The following is a 15418-nucleotide window of genomic DNA, read 5'->3' as shown; positions in this document are numbered from 1 at the left end:
AAAGTTACACCTAATAAACTCAATTTTCAAGAGGGGGTATGAATAATATCGGGCACAAGTGTATATATATATATATACACACACATATATATATATATATATATATATATATGTGTGTGTGACCTTGTCTCTCTGTGCGGAACGGTCTCTACCAAATTACTTTCAATCTTTCGTCTGCAAACTTGAAACTTAATATATAGGGTATTTGGATCTGTGATATACTTCCCGGGTTTAGTATGCTGTCATCCCGTCAGCCATGACTGGATAGAGGTCCTAAGTAATTCACATTTTTTTTTTTTGGTCGCCCACACTGAGGATTGAACCATTAACCTTCAGGAGAATATCGCTTTTACAATTTATTTTTCCAAGTACTCTAACCACTGCACCACGTTATACGTTTAACTAAGTTAATTTTTTAAGTTCTGATAAGCATGTGTCCTTAGTTCAGATACCAATGGAAAGCTAAATGTTTTAGTTTTGATTCTAACTAATGACACCCAAGTCATTTTTTTTAACTTTTGAAATTACTTTTATATATTGGGTACAATATAATAATTCAATATAGAATCTGTTTTTTTAATAATAAATACAAAATCCGTATTAATTAAAATATATTTAAGCATATTTTACGAGCGGGCGGGCGGGCGAGCGGCCTGGTAATATGTGATAAAGAATTTAAGAGGTGGATTTACAAAAGAGAAATTAGATGAAAACGTGTGTCAGAGAGAAGGAAAAGAAGGGGAGAAAAAGGGGGGAATTCCAAAAATTATGTATTCACAATACAAATACACAATCTGTTTTAATATGAAGAAGAAGAAAAAGAAAATAAAAAAAAAAAAGAAAAACAAAGGTGATGATCAAGATTCAATCCTCAGGGACTCAAGGTGATGATGAAGAGAAATGTGAAATAGACAAGATTAATTTATTTTAACCTTGCATGTACGACACAATCACATTGACACACCGGTTCTCGTCAAATCACCGAAGTTAAGCAACGTTGAGCCTGGCCAGTACCAGATGGGTGACCATTTGGGAAGGCTAGGCACTATATATACCTTCTGGGAAGGTTGAGTGTGGAGTCAGCACCCTCACCCTGTAAAAAGAACTCCTCGCTACAAAAACATCTACAAGAGTTGTAGATGGCCCATGCCCCTCCAGGGGCTCAAGGTCTATGGATGTTTACAAAGCGAGTATTAGGGTGCCTGACCGGCCTAATGGATAATGCTATAGACTATGATGTCAGCTATATTTTGATTATTTTAACCGGCTAAAGGCTCATAAAAACGGTTCATAAAAAATCCAATCATTTGAGGCCCCTAGCGCCGCTCTACAACTTCAGAAGAGATAGAATTTGAAAATATGGACACAGACAGATATTGCCTTTTATATATCAGACTAACAGGAGGGGATAAAATACACTTAAATATGATATTTTAATTTGTCCAGATTTCGTATATATTATTATAGTCATGATTTCAAAAGTAAAAATAAATATTTGCGTACTATTAGCTAGAATCGAAACCGAAAGCAAAACTATAGCATTCAAAGCTGGTGATGTTACCACATGGCACGCGTATGAACTGATTTAAAATTAAAAATAAATTAAGATGAATTTGACGTTTCTGAATTTTTGAGATGAGGATTGGTTATTCGTATTATTTGGATTCATTGGACTAATTTTCTCATCTTGAGTGTGATTTTCACAATGTTTCAGTCGATGCAACCTCCGACCTTCTTCAGGTGTATCTTGTCGAACTCGGGAATGTTGCTGTTGAACTCGTAAAATTGTCAATTGTAAAAGTGATTTTCTCCTGAAGGTTGAAGGTTCAATCCTCAGTGTTGGCGATCGAAAAATTAAATTGTTAATTACTTAGGACCTCTATCCAGTCATGGTTGACGGAACAAGAGTATGCTACCCCCGTGAAGTAAATAAAGGATTCCTGCCGAAATTTCCGAGTTCGACAGGAGCATTCCCGAGTTCGGCTCGATATAATTGAAGAAGGTCGGAGGTTACATTGACCGAGACCTTGTTAAAATGACACTCAAGATGAGAACAGTAGTCCAAAGAATACAAATAATATGAATAAGATGAATTTATAAAATGTATAACGAATTTTTCAATTTTAACCGGCGAAAGGCCCATAAAAGAACAGTCCATAAAAATCCAATCCTTTGAGGCCATTGGCGCCTTTTGGTTTCGGAAGGGATAGAATTCGAAAATATGGAGACACAGACAGGCAGGCATATAGACTTTTATATATTAGATTATTAAAATATAGGAAACACAGCATGTATACATATTCTCGATATTTGTGTGTGTGTGTGTTGTTTGTGTTTTTCTATAGAAAGAGAGACTAGAGAATCTACATAAAATCTAAAACTGTCTTACGTTTCTGAATTTTTGAGATGAAGAATGGTTATTTGTATTACTTGGATTCCTCAGAATAATGTTCTCATCATGCGTGTCATTTTTACAACGTTTCGGTCGATGTAACCTACGACCTTCTTTGGATGTAACTGTAACAGAGTATAGCGGCTGTATGCAAATGTCCAGCCGTGTGCGAATGACGTCATTGTAAGGAAAAAGAAAAAGACTACATAAAAAAAAAACGTGTGCACAGACCGACGATGACATCAGAGAGAAGGAGCACGATAACGCTTTATTCTGGAAAGTACCCGGAAATAAATGTAGTTGTTACAAAAGAAAAAAAAAAAGGAGTCGAATTATAACTTGTCTTCTGTTCTTTGTACCGTACTCTGCTACAACGTGTTGGGTCCGAGTGTCTACATGTTAATGTGTGTGTGTGAAAGTGTGTGTAACGTTACATATCTTGTCAAACTCGGGAATCTTTCTGTCGAACTCGAGAATCTGCACAGAATCTCGAATGGAACCTGATATTTAATTCACGTTCTGTCAGTGAATTAAATAAAAGATTCCATTCAAAATTCCGTTCAGATTCCCGATTTCGACAGAAAGATTCCTGAATTCAACAAGATAAACCAGAAAAAAGTCGGAGGTTACATCGACCAAAACGTTGTGAAAATAACTCCCAAAATGAGAACAGTGGTCTGCAGAATCTAAACCATACAAATAAAAGTGTGTTCTTGTATAAGGCGGTTGAAAGATTCCTACATCTCAAAGTGTACCTTTAAGAAGTCTGTGAGGATTTAACCTCTTTAAAACCGTAAGTATATTCTCTTTTGATGACGTTTAAATCGTATTTATAAAATTTTCAGTATGCTATATATGGAAGGGGACAAATCTCCCTAATTAGAGGAATGACGTAAATAAGTTTGAATTTATTAAAGGAAAAGGCTAGAATTGAACCCAGTGATCAAAAGTTAAAAGTACATACATATTGCTATTTAGATACGATTTTAAGAATGCAAAGCAATTGTCCATTGTGTTAGAAATAACAGTATAACGAGTTAGGTTGGACAATGTAAACTACTACAACTAGCTATTGGACAATGTAAATTAAGGAATATTTTTGTTTTGCCAAAAACGTGTTGGACATATGAGTATGTAATTTCACGATAGAACCATTCACGTGGCTGAAGCACGTTTTGACGTCACAAAGAAAGATAATTTACAATATATTCAGAGAGTCAGTTCAGTCAGAGTTAAGATCAGGGTGGAGTGACGCAACTGGGAGTGACAGCAGTTGAGTTAGCTAGAACCCTTTTGGAAGCGACCAGAAAGAAAAACAAGAAAATGTAACTCCGTAACTCGATCATCAATCATCCAGCTGGGAGAATAAACATCATGTATTTTGTAAACCTTTGTCTTCGTTGTCGTCTTTCAACCTGAAAGGTAATGTGTTTTTATCTACCGTCTTGCATATTGAACATTATATGAAGCGCCACCTTTCCAAAGTGTAACTGAGTCCCCCTCCTCAATAATGTTAATAGAATCCCCCTCCTTCAATAATGAATTCTCATCTATGTGTTAAAAGAATTATCACCGTAGTCATAGTCATTGTACAGTTATATATGTAGTTATCCATCTCCGTAATATGTACCCCGATATGTCGTCCCCGATATGTCAGCTATGCAAAAAGTAGAGTTGGTTCCAAATATTTACATGACTTCACCTCTATGCGACCTAATGGGGTTTAAACTACTAGTATTAATGGGCTGTAGGGACTCACAATCAAAGGATCACTTCAAATAGAAAATTGTTTGCAATGCGATAAGTTTTGGGCTGTTAAAATAATTTCAAATTGTAATGTTTACGCATTAATTCATTCACATTTTTTATTTACTAGCAGGCTGCCTGACGTTGCACGATTGTAAAATATGCTTTTTTTTTTTTTTTTTTTTTTTTTTTTTTTTTTTTACATGGGTGTCACCACTTATCAAGGCCCAGAGGCCACTCGAGGATAAGGGTTAATAGGTATACATTAGTCATTGTGATTTTAGCATAGTAAACAGTGGGAATTTTGTAACTTGGATTACTTAGGGGGACGATTCAATTAGAACTTGTTCACATTGGACTTTTTCTTTCTTTTTTTTTTTTTTCATAGGCATCAACACATTATCAAGGCCAAGAGGCCACTCAAGGATAAGGGTTAAAGAGTGTACAGTAGAAATTGGACAATATAATAATCATTAGTAATGAAAATTTGTTAAATTTGATAACTTATATGGAACGGCTCATCAAGAACTTATTTACGTTAGACTTGAAGACAACCATATTGTAGTCAACCGGAAAGCAGGAAAACGGAAGACAATTCCACAGGTGTGCAGTTCTAATAAAAAAGCTTTGTTCATGGAATCTACGTTTAGGTTTAGGCACAGATAAAGAGTGGGGGGAATTATTGATAGTGTTTACAGCTAGACGAGTGTTTCTTGTGAAAGTTTGGCGAGGGGGGACCATAGATTGAAGCTCAGTCGAACACTTTTAATGAAAATAACGATACATCAGAGACAAACTCGCAACATCTCTTCTGTGAGATAGAGGTTGCAAGGAAGAGAAAAGGACATCTCCTACGAGGCTACGAAGTCTATTTTGAACCCTATCAAGGCAGGACAAGTCCTTTCTAGCAGCTCCTGCCCAGATGTGGCAACAGTATTCCATCCTTGGACGTACCTGGCTCTTATATAGATAGAGAATTGCATCAGCAGTGAGATATCTACTGGATCGATAGAAAGATCCCACCATTTTTCCAGCGGCCTTGGCAACAGATTTGATGTACGTGTTCCATTTAAGATCAGGAGTAATGGTCAAGCCCAGAAGCTTGTCAAAACTTGAGGCCTCCTGAAGACGAGAGCCATTCATTTCAATTGATGCCAGATGGGGATCAGAATGTTGATGTAAAGAGAGAAGCTTGGTTTTAGATGCATTAAAAGTAACCAGCCACTCCTTTTCCCATTGTACTACATGCTCAAGATCAGAGGAGAGAGAATTGGAGAGAACTTGGTCGTTTACTGTCTTAGATGTGCTACCATAAATGGTAGTGTCGTCAGCATAAATGTCTACAAATGATGTAAGGATGTGATTTGGAAGATCATTAATGTAGATCAGGAAAAGAGTTGGGCCCAGGATGGACCCCTGAGGGACACCGGCATTAATACTGTGGGCCTCTGATTTTTGCCCCTCAACTACTACTCTTATGAACCTATCAGAAAGAAATGATTTAATAATTTTTTTTCACCAGATGTTAAGAAAAACAGAAAACATACTTCCATCCTTAAATATCATATTTTAATTCAGGCAAATTTCTTATTTCTTACCATAAAACTAATTTTCGAGTAATTATCATCCAATACATAATAATGATTTCCAAAGTTATTAAAAAAAAATATGACTAGGGTACCATCCGCTAGAATTATTTATCTCTCCAGCATCGTTACCATCTGTGATGTTGACATATGGATACGAAAGATTAAAAATTAAGCGACTTTAAGCTAATAAATGTTTAATTGTGCACATGTGCAAATGTAATAGCAGGAAAATGTTTTATTCATCTTACCTGACCAAGTTCAACTGTATGTTTTCAAATTTAACCCATTAGCAGCAAAAACAAAATCGAAAGTGTGCTACGGGGCCAAATACCCTATATATCAAATTTCAACTCTGTAGACCAAATATTCAGAGAGGAATTTGGTAGAGACTGTTTGCACACACACAGACACGGTCATCTATGTATCTATTTATCTATCTATCTATCGATCGATTTATCTATCTATACACAAAGATATATATATATATATATATATATATGTATATATATACACACACACTAGCTGTACCCGGCCACGCGTTGCTGTAGCTCAGTTTGTTAAAATGGAACATATTCCTCAAGAAAAATTGCATTTTGTTCGTTTTTTTACTTTTATTATTTTTTGCAATTTTTCTTTATCAATAAAAGTTGTTGCCCCCCCCCCAATTAATTTTTTACCATAAAATGTTAGGTGAAAGTTTTTTGGGGTTTTTTTTCAAGAAAACTTTCACTTTTTTTTCTTTTTTAAAGAAATTTGGCAGTAAACGTTTCTTTTTGAAAACGGAATTTTTATTATAAAAAGAACAGATGAATGCTTTATATGAACATTGTAAATAGTTAGTGAAAGTAGAGAAAAAAAATTTTTTTCAAGAGACTGTACAAATTATTTTTTTTCAACAGATGTTAAGAAAAACAGAAAACATACTTCCATCCTTAATTATGCAGAAAAATAAATAAAGTGGAAAACTTTCTGTTATTAATGTTTGCAAAATAATAAATACAGTAAACGTCGCTGAAGTGTTAGCATATGCTGCATCTTAAAAAGTTGGTTAATACTAACAATTAAATAAAATAAACGTCTAAAAATTAGTAAAAATAACCAAAATCATGAATGACGGCTCTTGGGGGGGGGGCAAGTAAGTAGGAACAACACAATCATTTGTGTAAAATAATTAATATTCGAGAAATTGTAAACAATAACAAAAATACCTGATACCAAATGCAGTAAAATTCAAGTATCTTTTATATGTGCTGAAACTGTGTTATTTTTATTTCATTTCTTTTATTAAAAGTTGTCTTTCCAACAATTAATGGTTGCATGTCGTTTAACCATTGGGAACTTCACTCTTGGAAAATTATATAAAAAATCTGACTATCACTAACTCTAAATTTGGGAGTGCAACTCGAACTTAGGGTTAGTGGTAGATAAATCATTTGTTAGGTGTGTCAGAAATTTCGTGAAAAATATTGAATAATTCCACCCCGTTTTCTAAGCTTATAACTCCCCTAAAAATGTAATTCAAGCCCTAATTTTTTTTCCAATTAAAGGAGCAAGGACCAAGGTTTCATTAAAAAAAAAACAAAAAACAAAAAATAACCAACGTGTTTAAAAAAAAAAAGGGTTTTAAACTTTGGACTTTACAGGTAAATCTCTAAAAAAAAACAGTACTTTTTTTTGTTTTAAATTTGAATATATTATTTATTGATCTTTTATCTTCAATTTGTGATATATAACACTTTGGTGAGTAAATTAATTATTTACTTTTTAATAGAAATTTCAAAATGGGAGACGTGAATTAGTTCGGCCTCCAGTCTTTCCAAGCTTATAACTACTCGAAAAAAATAATTTAAACACTAATATTTTTTCAATTAAAGGAAGAAAGACCAAGGTTTCATTAAAAACACAAAAAACAAAAAACGTGTTTTAAAAAAAAAAGAAAGGTTTTAAACTTCAGACTTTACAGGTAAATTTCTAAAAAAAACATGACTTTTTGTTTTAAATTTGAATATATTATTTATTGATCTTTTATCTTCAATTTGTGATATATAAAACCTTCGTGGGTAAATTATTTACTTTTTAATAGACATTTGAAAGTAGGGGGGGGGGCTTGAATAAAAAAAAAAACGTTTGTCTAAAATATTATATTTGGTTTATTGGAAAGAGCATAAAATTTCACATTGACCCTGAAAATATCGTAAAAATTTAATCAATAGAAAAATTTTGATAGATTTTTAAAGTTTAAAAATTGAAAATACTAAGCTCGTAAAATTCAATTAATTTCATTACTGTTTTTTTTTTAAATAAAAAAATAATATTTCTATTACTTTTCATACAACTTTAATAGTTTATTTTGGAAGTATAATCCATAAAGAAAATAAACAACCCACTTTTAAGAGAAATTAGGAGTTTTTTATATTTTATTCGCAGTTTCGTGTTAGGGGTGCCAAAAATTCATACAAAAATTCTGATACACCTAGTCATTTAAGCCTCCTTACTCCTTAAGCGATAAGCGGGCATTTGTTTATTCTTATTTTTTTTTTTTTTGTTCAGTGTGTAAAATCCACTTTGAACAACATATTTGGAAATTAGAAAAAAAAAACAAAAAAACTATGTTTTAGCATGTTAAAAGTATTTAGGTTGGTAGATAATTAAATTCTACTGTGTTTGGTATAAGTTTTTTTTTTTCTTGCTTTTTAGAATTTTTGACTAAGGGGGGTTGCTTAGATCGTATTTTAAACTAAACTACGGAAGTTAAAATGCCCCCCCCCCGTCAAATATACTTAGAAAAATCGATTTTATAGCGAGATTTAAGAATGGTTAGCCGAAAAAAAGGTGAAAAACAAAACAAATAATCAATAAATAATTGTTACCAAAGGCAATAAATGCTACTTTTTTTTTACTTACATGAATGAGTTTATTTTATGTTTTAAAGTATTTTCAAGCGCTTTTCTTTATTTTTTAATCTAAAATTGCGGATGTGTGGGTGTGAAATATCTCCAGATTTTCTAGAATTCCCAGCTAGATTGCAAACGAAATCTCCAGATCTAGCGGGAAAACCGCTAAATTGGAAACACTGGTCACATGACGGCAAGCGGTGATAAATAATTGTCCATAAAGAAAAAAAGATGGCCTATCGGTACAAAGAAAACCGTCAGTTATTATAGAAAAATTAAGTATAATGTTATAATTAAAAACAGATATATAGAAACACGCATCGGTACAGTAAACATATTATACCAAAATGTCGAAGCAATCATGTATTTAGTTATTTAGACTATTAATTACGAACGAACCAAGAGTTCCATTATATATATATATATATATATATATATATATATATATATATATATATATATAATCTCCGTGCGCTAAAACGTTTCAATTCTACGCAATTATGCAGAATGTAGTAACTATGCGTAAAAAGAATTCAGTGTAATACTGAAATGAAAGCGATCATCAGGAAACCGTAAAAAAAGGAACAATTAATTAATGAACATTCGTTTTTCCAAAGAATATGCAAATTAGTCAACCTTCATGAAGTCGCTCGCATATCCATAACTGAGTATATTAAGTTCGTTTTAATAATGTTTTCATAGAAAAAGTAGACCTTTAATATCAATGTCAGGGCGAGAAAAAGAAAACTCAACTTTATATGTATGTATGTAGATTATCGCTTATGTTTGAATAAATGTTCTGAAACATGGTATAAATGAAACATCTATGGTGTCGCGTCAAAGCTATAATTATTTTAAGGTAATGTTTTGGAGTCTGAAAACGTTTTGCACTAACGTCTCAATTCGTGGCAACTTAAGCCGTAATTCACAACACAAACTCTGAAAGTCTGTGCTCTCTCTCTTTCTTTCCCTCTCTTTCGCCCTCCTGACAAAAACTCAACTCCCTGTCCTCTCTAATTCATTCTTCTTATAGGCGATATTCCCCTTACGTGCAAATGAATGCTATATGTATATAAAGAATCTACCTACAAATTAAGTTTTTCTTTTTTTCCTTCCTCGATCCTGTCAGGAGACAGGCCAAACAGTAGAGCTGCCGCGTGTTTTTGTGTAAACTGTGCTATTAAGGCAGTATGTCTACCACAACTTCCAATCACCCTAAAAACATGTTAAATGTAAATAAATAAAGAAAGAAAGAAAGAAAGAATTGCCGTTTATCAAATTTTAAGTTGGATTAAGTAATACATTTTTAAAAGGATCGATGCGGGCGCATGAACGTCGATAATATCTATGCGCGTGGTAAAGTCCAAAAGAATTGAGTTTATCACTACGAATTATCAAATATATATTTTAGGAAAAAGGGTAGGTAACACGAGCACATTATTTTTAATTTTTAGACTAAACCATTTAAGGGAGTGTCAACGAAACTGTACCGTACTCCCAAAAGAAAGAAACAAATATCAAAATTTAAAAATACTTTTATTTTATTGCTTATGTGTGTGTGTGTGTGTATATATATATATATATATATATCACACACACACATATATATATATATCATAGATTTATATATATATATCATAGATTTATATATATATATCACACACACACACACATATATATATATCATAGATTTATATATATATATATATATCATAGATTTATATATATATATATCATAGATTTATATATATATATATATATCATAGATTTATATATATATATATATCATAGATTTATATATATATATATCATAGATTTATATATATATATATCATAGATTTATATATATATATATCATAGATTTATATATATATATCATAGATTTATATATATATATATCATAGATTTATATATATATATATATATCATAGATTTATATATATATATATATATCATAGATTTATATATATATATATCATAGATTTATATATATATATATCATAGATTTATATATATATATATCATAGATTTATATATATATATATCATAGATTTATATATATATATATCATAGATTTATATATATATATATCATAGATTTATATATATATATATCATAGATTTATATATATATATATCATAGATTTATATATATATATATATCATAGATTTATATATATATATATATCATAGATTTATATATATATATATCATAGATTTATATATATATATATCATAGATTTATATATATATATATATATATATATATATAAATCTATGATATATATATATATATAAATCTATGATATATATATATATATAAATCTATGATATATATATATATATATAAATCTATGATATATATATATAAATCTATGATATATATATATATAAATCTATGATATATATATATATAAATCTGATATATATATATATATATATAAATCTATGATATATATATATATATAAATCTATGATATATATATATATATATATAAATCTATGATATATATATATATATATATATCTATGATATATATATATATAAATCTATGATATATATATATATATATATAAATCTATGATATATATATATATATAAATCTATGATATATATATATATATATAAATCTATGATATATATATATATATAAATCTATGATATATATATATATATAAATCTATGATATATATATATATATCTATGATATATATATATATAAATCTATGATATATATATATATATATATAAATCTATGATATATATATATATATAAATCTATGATATATATATATATATAAATCTATGATATATATATATATATCTATGATATATATATATATAAATCTATGATATATATATATATATATATAAATCTATGATATATATATATATATAAATCTATGATATATATATATATATAAATCTATGATATATATATATATATAAATCTATGATATATATATATATAAATCTATGATATATATATATATATATAAATCTATGATATATATATATAAATCTATGATATATATATATATATATAAATCTATGATATATATATATATATAAATCTATGATATATATATATATATATAAATCTATGATATATATATATATATATAAATCTATGATATATATATATATATATATAAATCTATGATATATATATATAAATCTATGATATATATATATATAAATCTATGATATATATATATATATAAATCTATGATATATATATATATAAATCTATGATATATATATATATATATAAATCTATGATATATATATATATATATATAAATCTATGATATATATATATGTATATATATCAAAGATTTATATATATATATATATCATAGATTTATATATATATATATATCATAGATTTATATATATATATATATATATCATAGATTTATATATATATATATATCATAGATTTATATATATATATATATCATAGATTTATATATATATATATCATAGATTTATATATATATATATCATAGATTTATATATATATATATCATAGATTTATATATATATATATATATCATAGATTTATATATATATATATATATATCATAGATTTATATATATATCATATATATATATATATATATATAATCATAGATTTATATATATATCATATATATATATATATATATATAATCATAGATTTATTTTTTTGTGGTTTTTAGTTCCTATTTACAATGCCTCCCCACGGGACAGTTAGACACCGGGGTCGTTTTTTTTTTTAATGTAGAGAAAAGGAAGAAAAATAAAAATTGTCTCAGTGGTGAAGGATTTCTCCTCCACTGACAGACAACAAGAAATTGAAATGTAGATCTGAAGAACAGATACTATACTTTGATCTTGACCCGGAGGCCAAGAGTTGTGGTTTTTAGTTGATCGTTTTTTGTTTTTTTTTTCATTTTGTTTCAATTGAATCTAAAGTTACTTAGTGTAAAATCGTTCAACTTCCGTTGTTCAAACACCTATAAACCAATCTGTCGTTTATACCGCACGAGTACGTTTGCATTAACAAACAAACTTCCGTTTGTATTATTTGGATTCTTTGGACTATCTTTCTCATTTTCAGTATTATTTTTATAACGTTTCGGTCGATATAACCTTTGAACTTCTTCAGGTGTACCTCGTCGAATGCAAGTATCTTTCTGTCGAACTGTGGTACAATCGATAGAAGTACTCGATAAAATTCAGTTATAAAAGTTATTCATGGAGGCTGAACTCTCAATTCTCAGCACTGAAAAATACAATTGCAAATTAATTTTACTTAATAAATTAACCCAGTCATAGTTGACGAAACGAGAGCACGCTAACCCCGAGAAGTTCTGTATAGAGCTTCTCGGGAGACCGATTCCGGACAATACCAGTTGACCTTGCTTGGCTAAAAATAGAAATATTGTTTTGATAAAATAAGTTAAGCTGAAAGTTAATTATGTAAATAGTTAATTGATACGTTTATAGATTTACTTATACTTAGCTATAAACATAAAAATTTTGAAATCCAAAACAATAATTGATAAGATGACATTGATTACGCCATATTTAGATAGGTGACCGGAAGTCACGTTAAGTAGACGTGTCCTTTAATCAGCTACGTCACCGGAACTGACAGGTCAGAAAGATTAGAGTTAGAGAGTTTGCGTTTTGTATATATGTTTGGTTGGTTGGTTGTTTTTGTTTTACGGCATATCAACCTTTTTCAGGTTATTTAATGCCGAATCAAGTTATTTTGAGGAACGATTTTTAATGGAGTATATATATGTATTTTTTTTTTTTAAAGTCAGACTCTATTTAACCCATAGTTGGGACCCTAACAGGTACTACCACTCCGGGTTAGAGTGGACCTGGGAGCAATGGCAATTAAAGGGTGACATTGATCACGCCATATTTAGATAGGTGACCGGAAGTCACGTTAAGGAGACGTGTGCTTTAATCGGCTACGTCACCGAAAAAGAGAAAACAAGAAGTTTTCGAACAGTCTAGGAGTTTTTAGCAAACCATTGGGACGTGAAAGAGGCTATTCCAACTCAGTCTAGAAGCGGAGGCTGAAAGACAAAAGTAAGTAGACGTGTCCTTTTATCGGCTACGTCACCGGAACTCAGTCTAGAAGAGGTAAACACATAAGGCAGACTATTGGGAAAAACATGAGACAACTGGAATAAAAGTATATATAAAATATAAACGGTTTTACATGTGGTCCTTAGTTTCATTGTATGTTGTTAACTGTTGTACGTGTACATTTCATCTCACACACAACAGCTGTGATCCAACCGAAGAAAGCGTTGGCAATATATATATAAAAGTATGAACTCTCCTTTCATATATGCTATCGTCTAATATGAACCCCCTATTCAACAGAAGTAAATAAAGGATTCCTTTCGACGAAGATGTCCAAGCTCGACAGGATACACCTACAGAAGGTCGGAGGTTACATCGACCGAAACTTTTTTTGAATAATACTAAAGATGAGAACAGTAGTCTGAAGAATCGAATATGAATAATCAACCTCGTCTAAAAAAAACCCTCAGAAACGTAATAACTTTCAGTGTTTCTGATTTCACTAAAGTTTATATTAAATTCGATTATAACCTCTGCTTCGATGAGAAAGTTGCTGGTTCGAATCTACCAAGTGTTTAATAGTTTCCTTTTATTTTATTGTTTACCGTTTTCCGGGTCAACTGCAATCCTGCTTGACATATTGTCATGCAGGATCTACTCCATAAAACTAACATTATCTGTATATCTATAAAAGTGTGTGTGTGTGTGTGTGTGTGTGTGTGTGTGTGTGTGTGTGCGTGCGTGTGTGAGAGAGAGAGAGAGGACAATTCTCAACCTATATACTAGTATTGGGACGATTAATCGGAATCGGAAGATTTTGGGGATATCGGAATAAAAAAAATTGGTGCCTATTTTCCGATGCCAAAACGATTCTTTTACTTGTCTTTTTTTTTTTTTATTAGATTTTGTTTAAACCCAAATCTTCCATAGCTGGTAATAATGATAAAATATTAAATATTTATTGATTTTAAATTACCAGTAAAGCTAAAATCGATAGATCCTCCTCCACAAGTGTATTTTGACGTTTAGGAACATAGGGGGAAATAACAATTTTATAGTTAAATAATTAGAGATTTATAAAGAATCGGAATCGGGAATTCTGCTCGGAATCAGTAATTGTATTGGAATCGAAAAAAATATTGGAATCGGCCCATCACTACTATATACTCAATGAATTTTGTAGCTTTAAACATTAAATTTGGTATATAAGGTATTAAGACACGTGGAAACACTTTTCATCGATTTTCACCCGGAAAAGGGCTGCTAAAGGGGTAAAAATGGAAAAATTGGTACTTGGGGGGAGGGGTCATTGGATTTTTATGTTTAACTGTTTCACAAATGCGCATGCGCGAATTGTTCACATAACAACTTCCATCATTTTAAGAATAAGTAAGTATGAAAACACTTTTTAAAGTTCGTGGTAAGCTGAACTAATGCTTATCGTACTTCAGTCACTGTCTTTAAGTTTTTGTTTTGATCTCAGCTCGATTTTTTTTTCTTACTTACAAGAATTGCACTGTTTAGAAAAAACACCCCATAATATTCGTATCAACAGGTATCAGTTTCTTTTCTTTTTTTTTTTACTACAAAATGCATAACGATTTTTTTCAATTTTTACCCATTTTTGAGTCCTTATAAACTGTTTTAACCGGCTAATGGTCCGTAAAAAATCCAATCATTTGCAACCCCTACCTTCGCTCTGCGAG

Source organism: Euprymna scolopes, chromosome 21, assembly GCF_053919585.1.
Source record: "Euprymna scolopes isolate OS-2025 chromosome 21, ASM5391958v1, whole genome shotgun sequence".
Classification (NCBI taxonomy): domain Eukaryota; kingdom Metazoa; phylum Mollusca; class Cephalopoda; order Sepiida; family Sepiolidae; genus Euprymna; species Euprymna scolopes.
Note: the sequence above shows the minus strand (reverse complement) of the source record.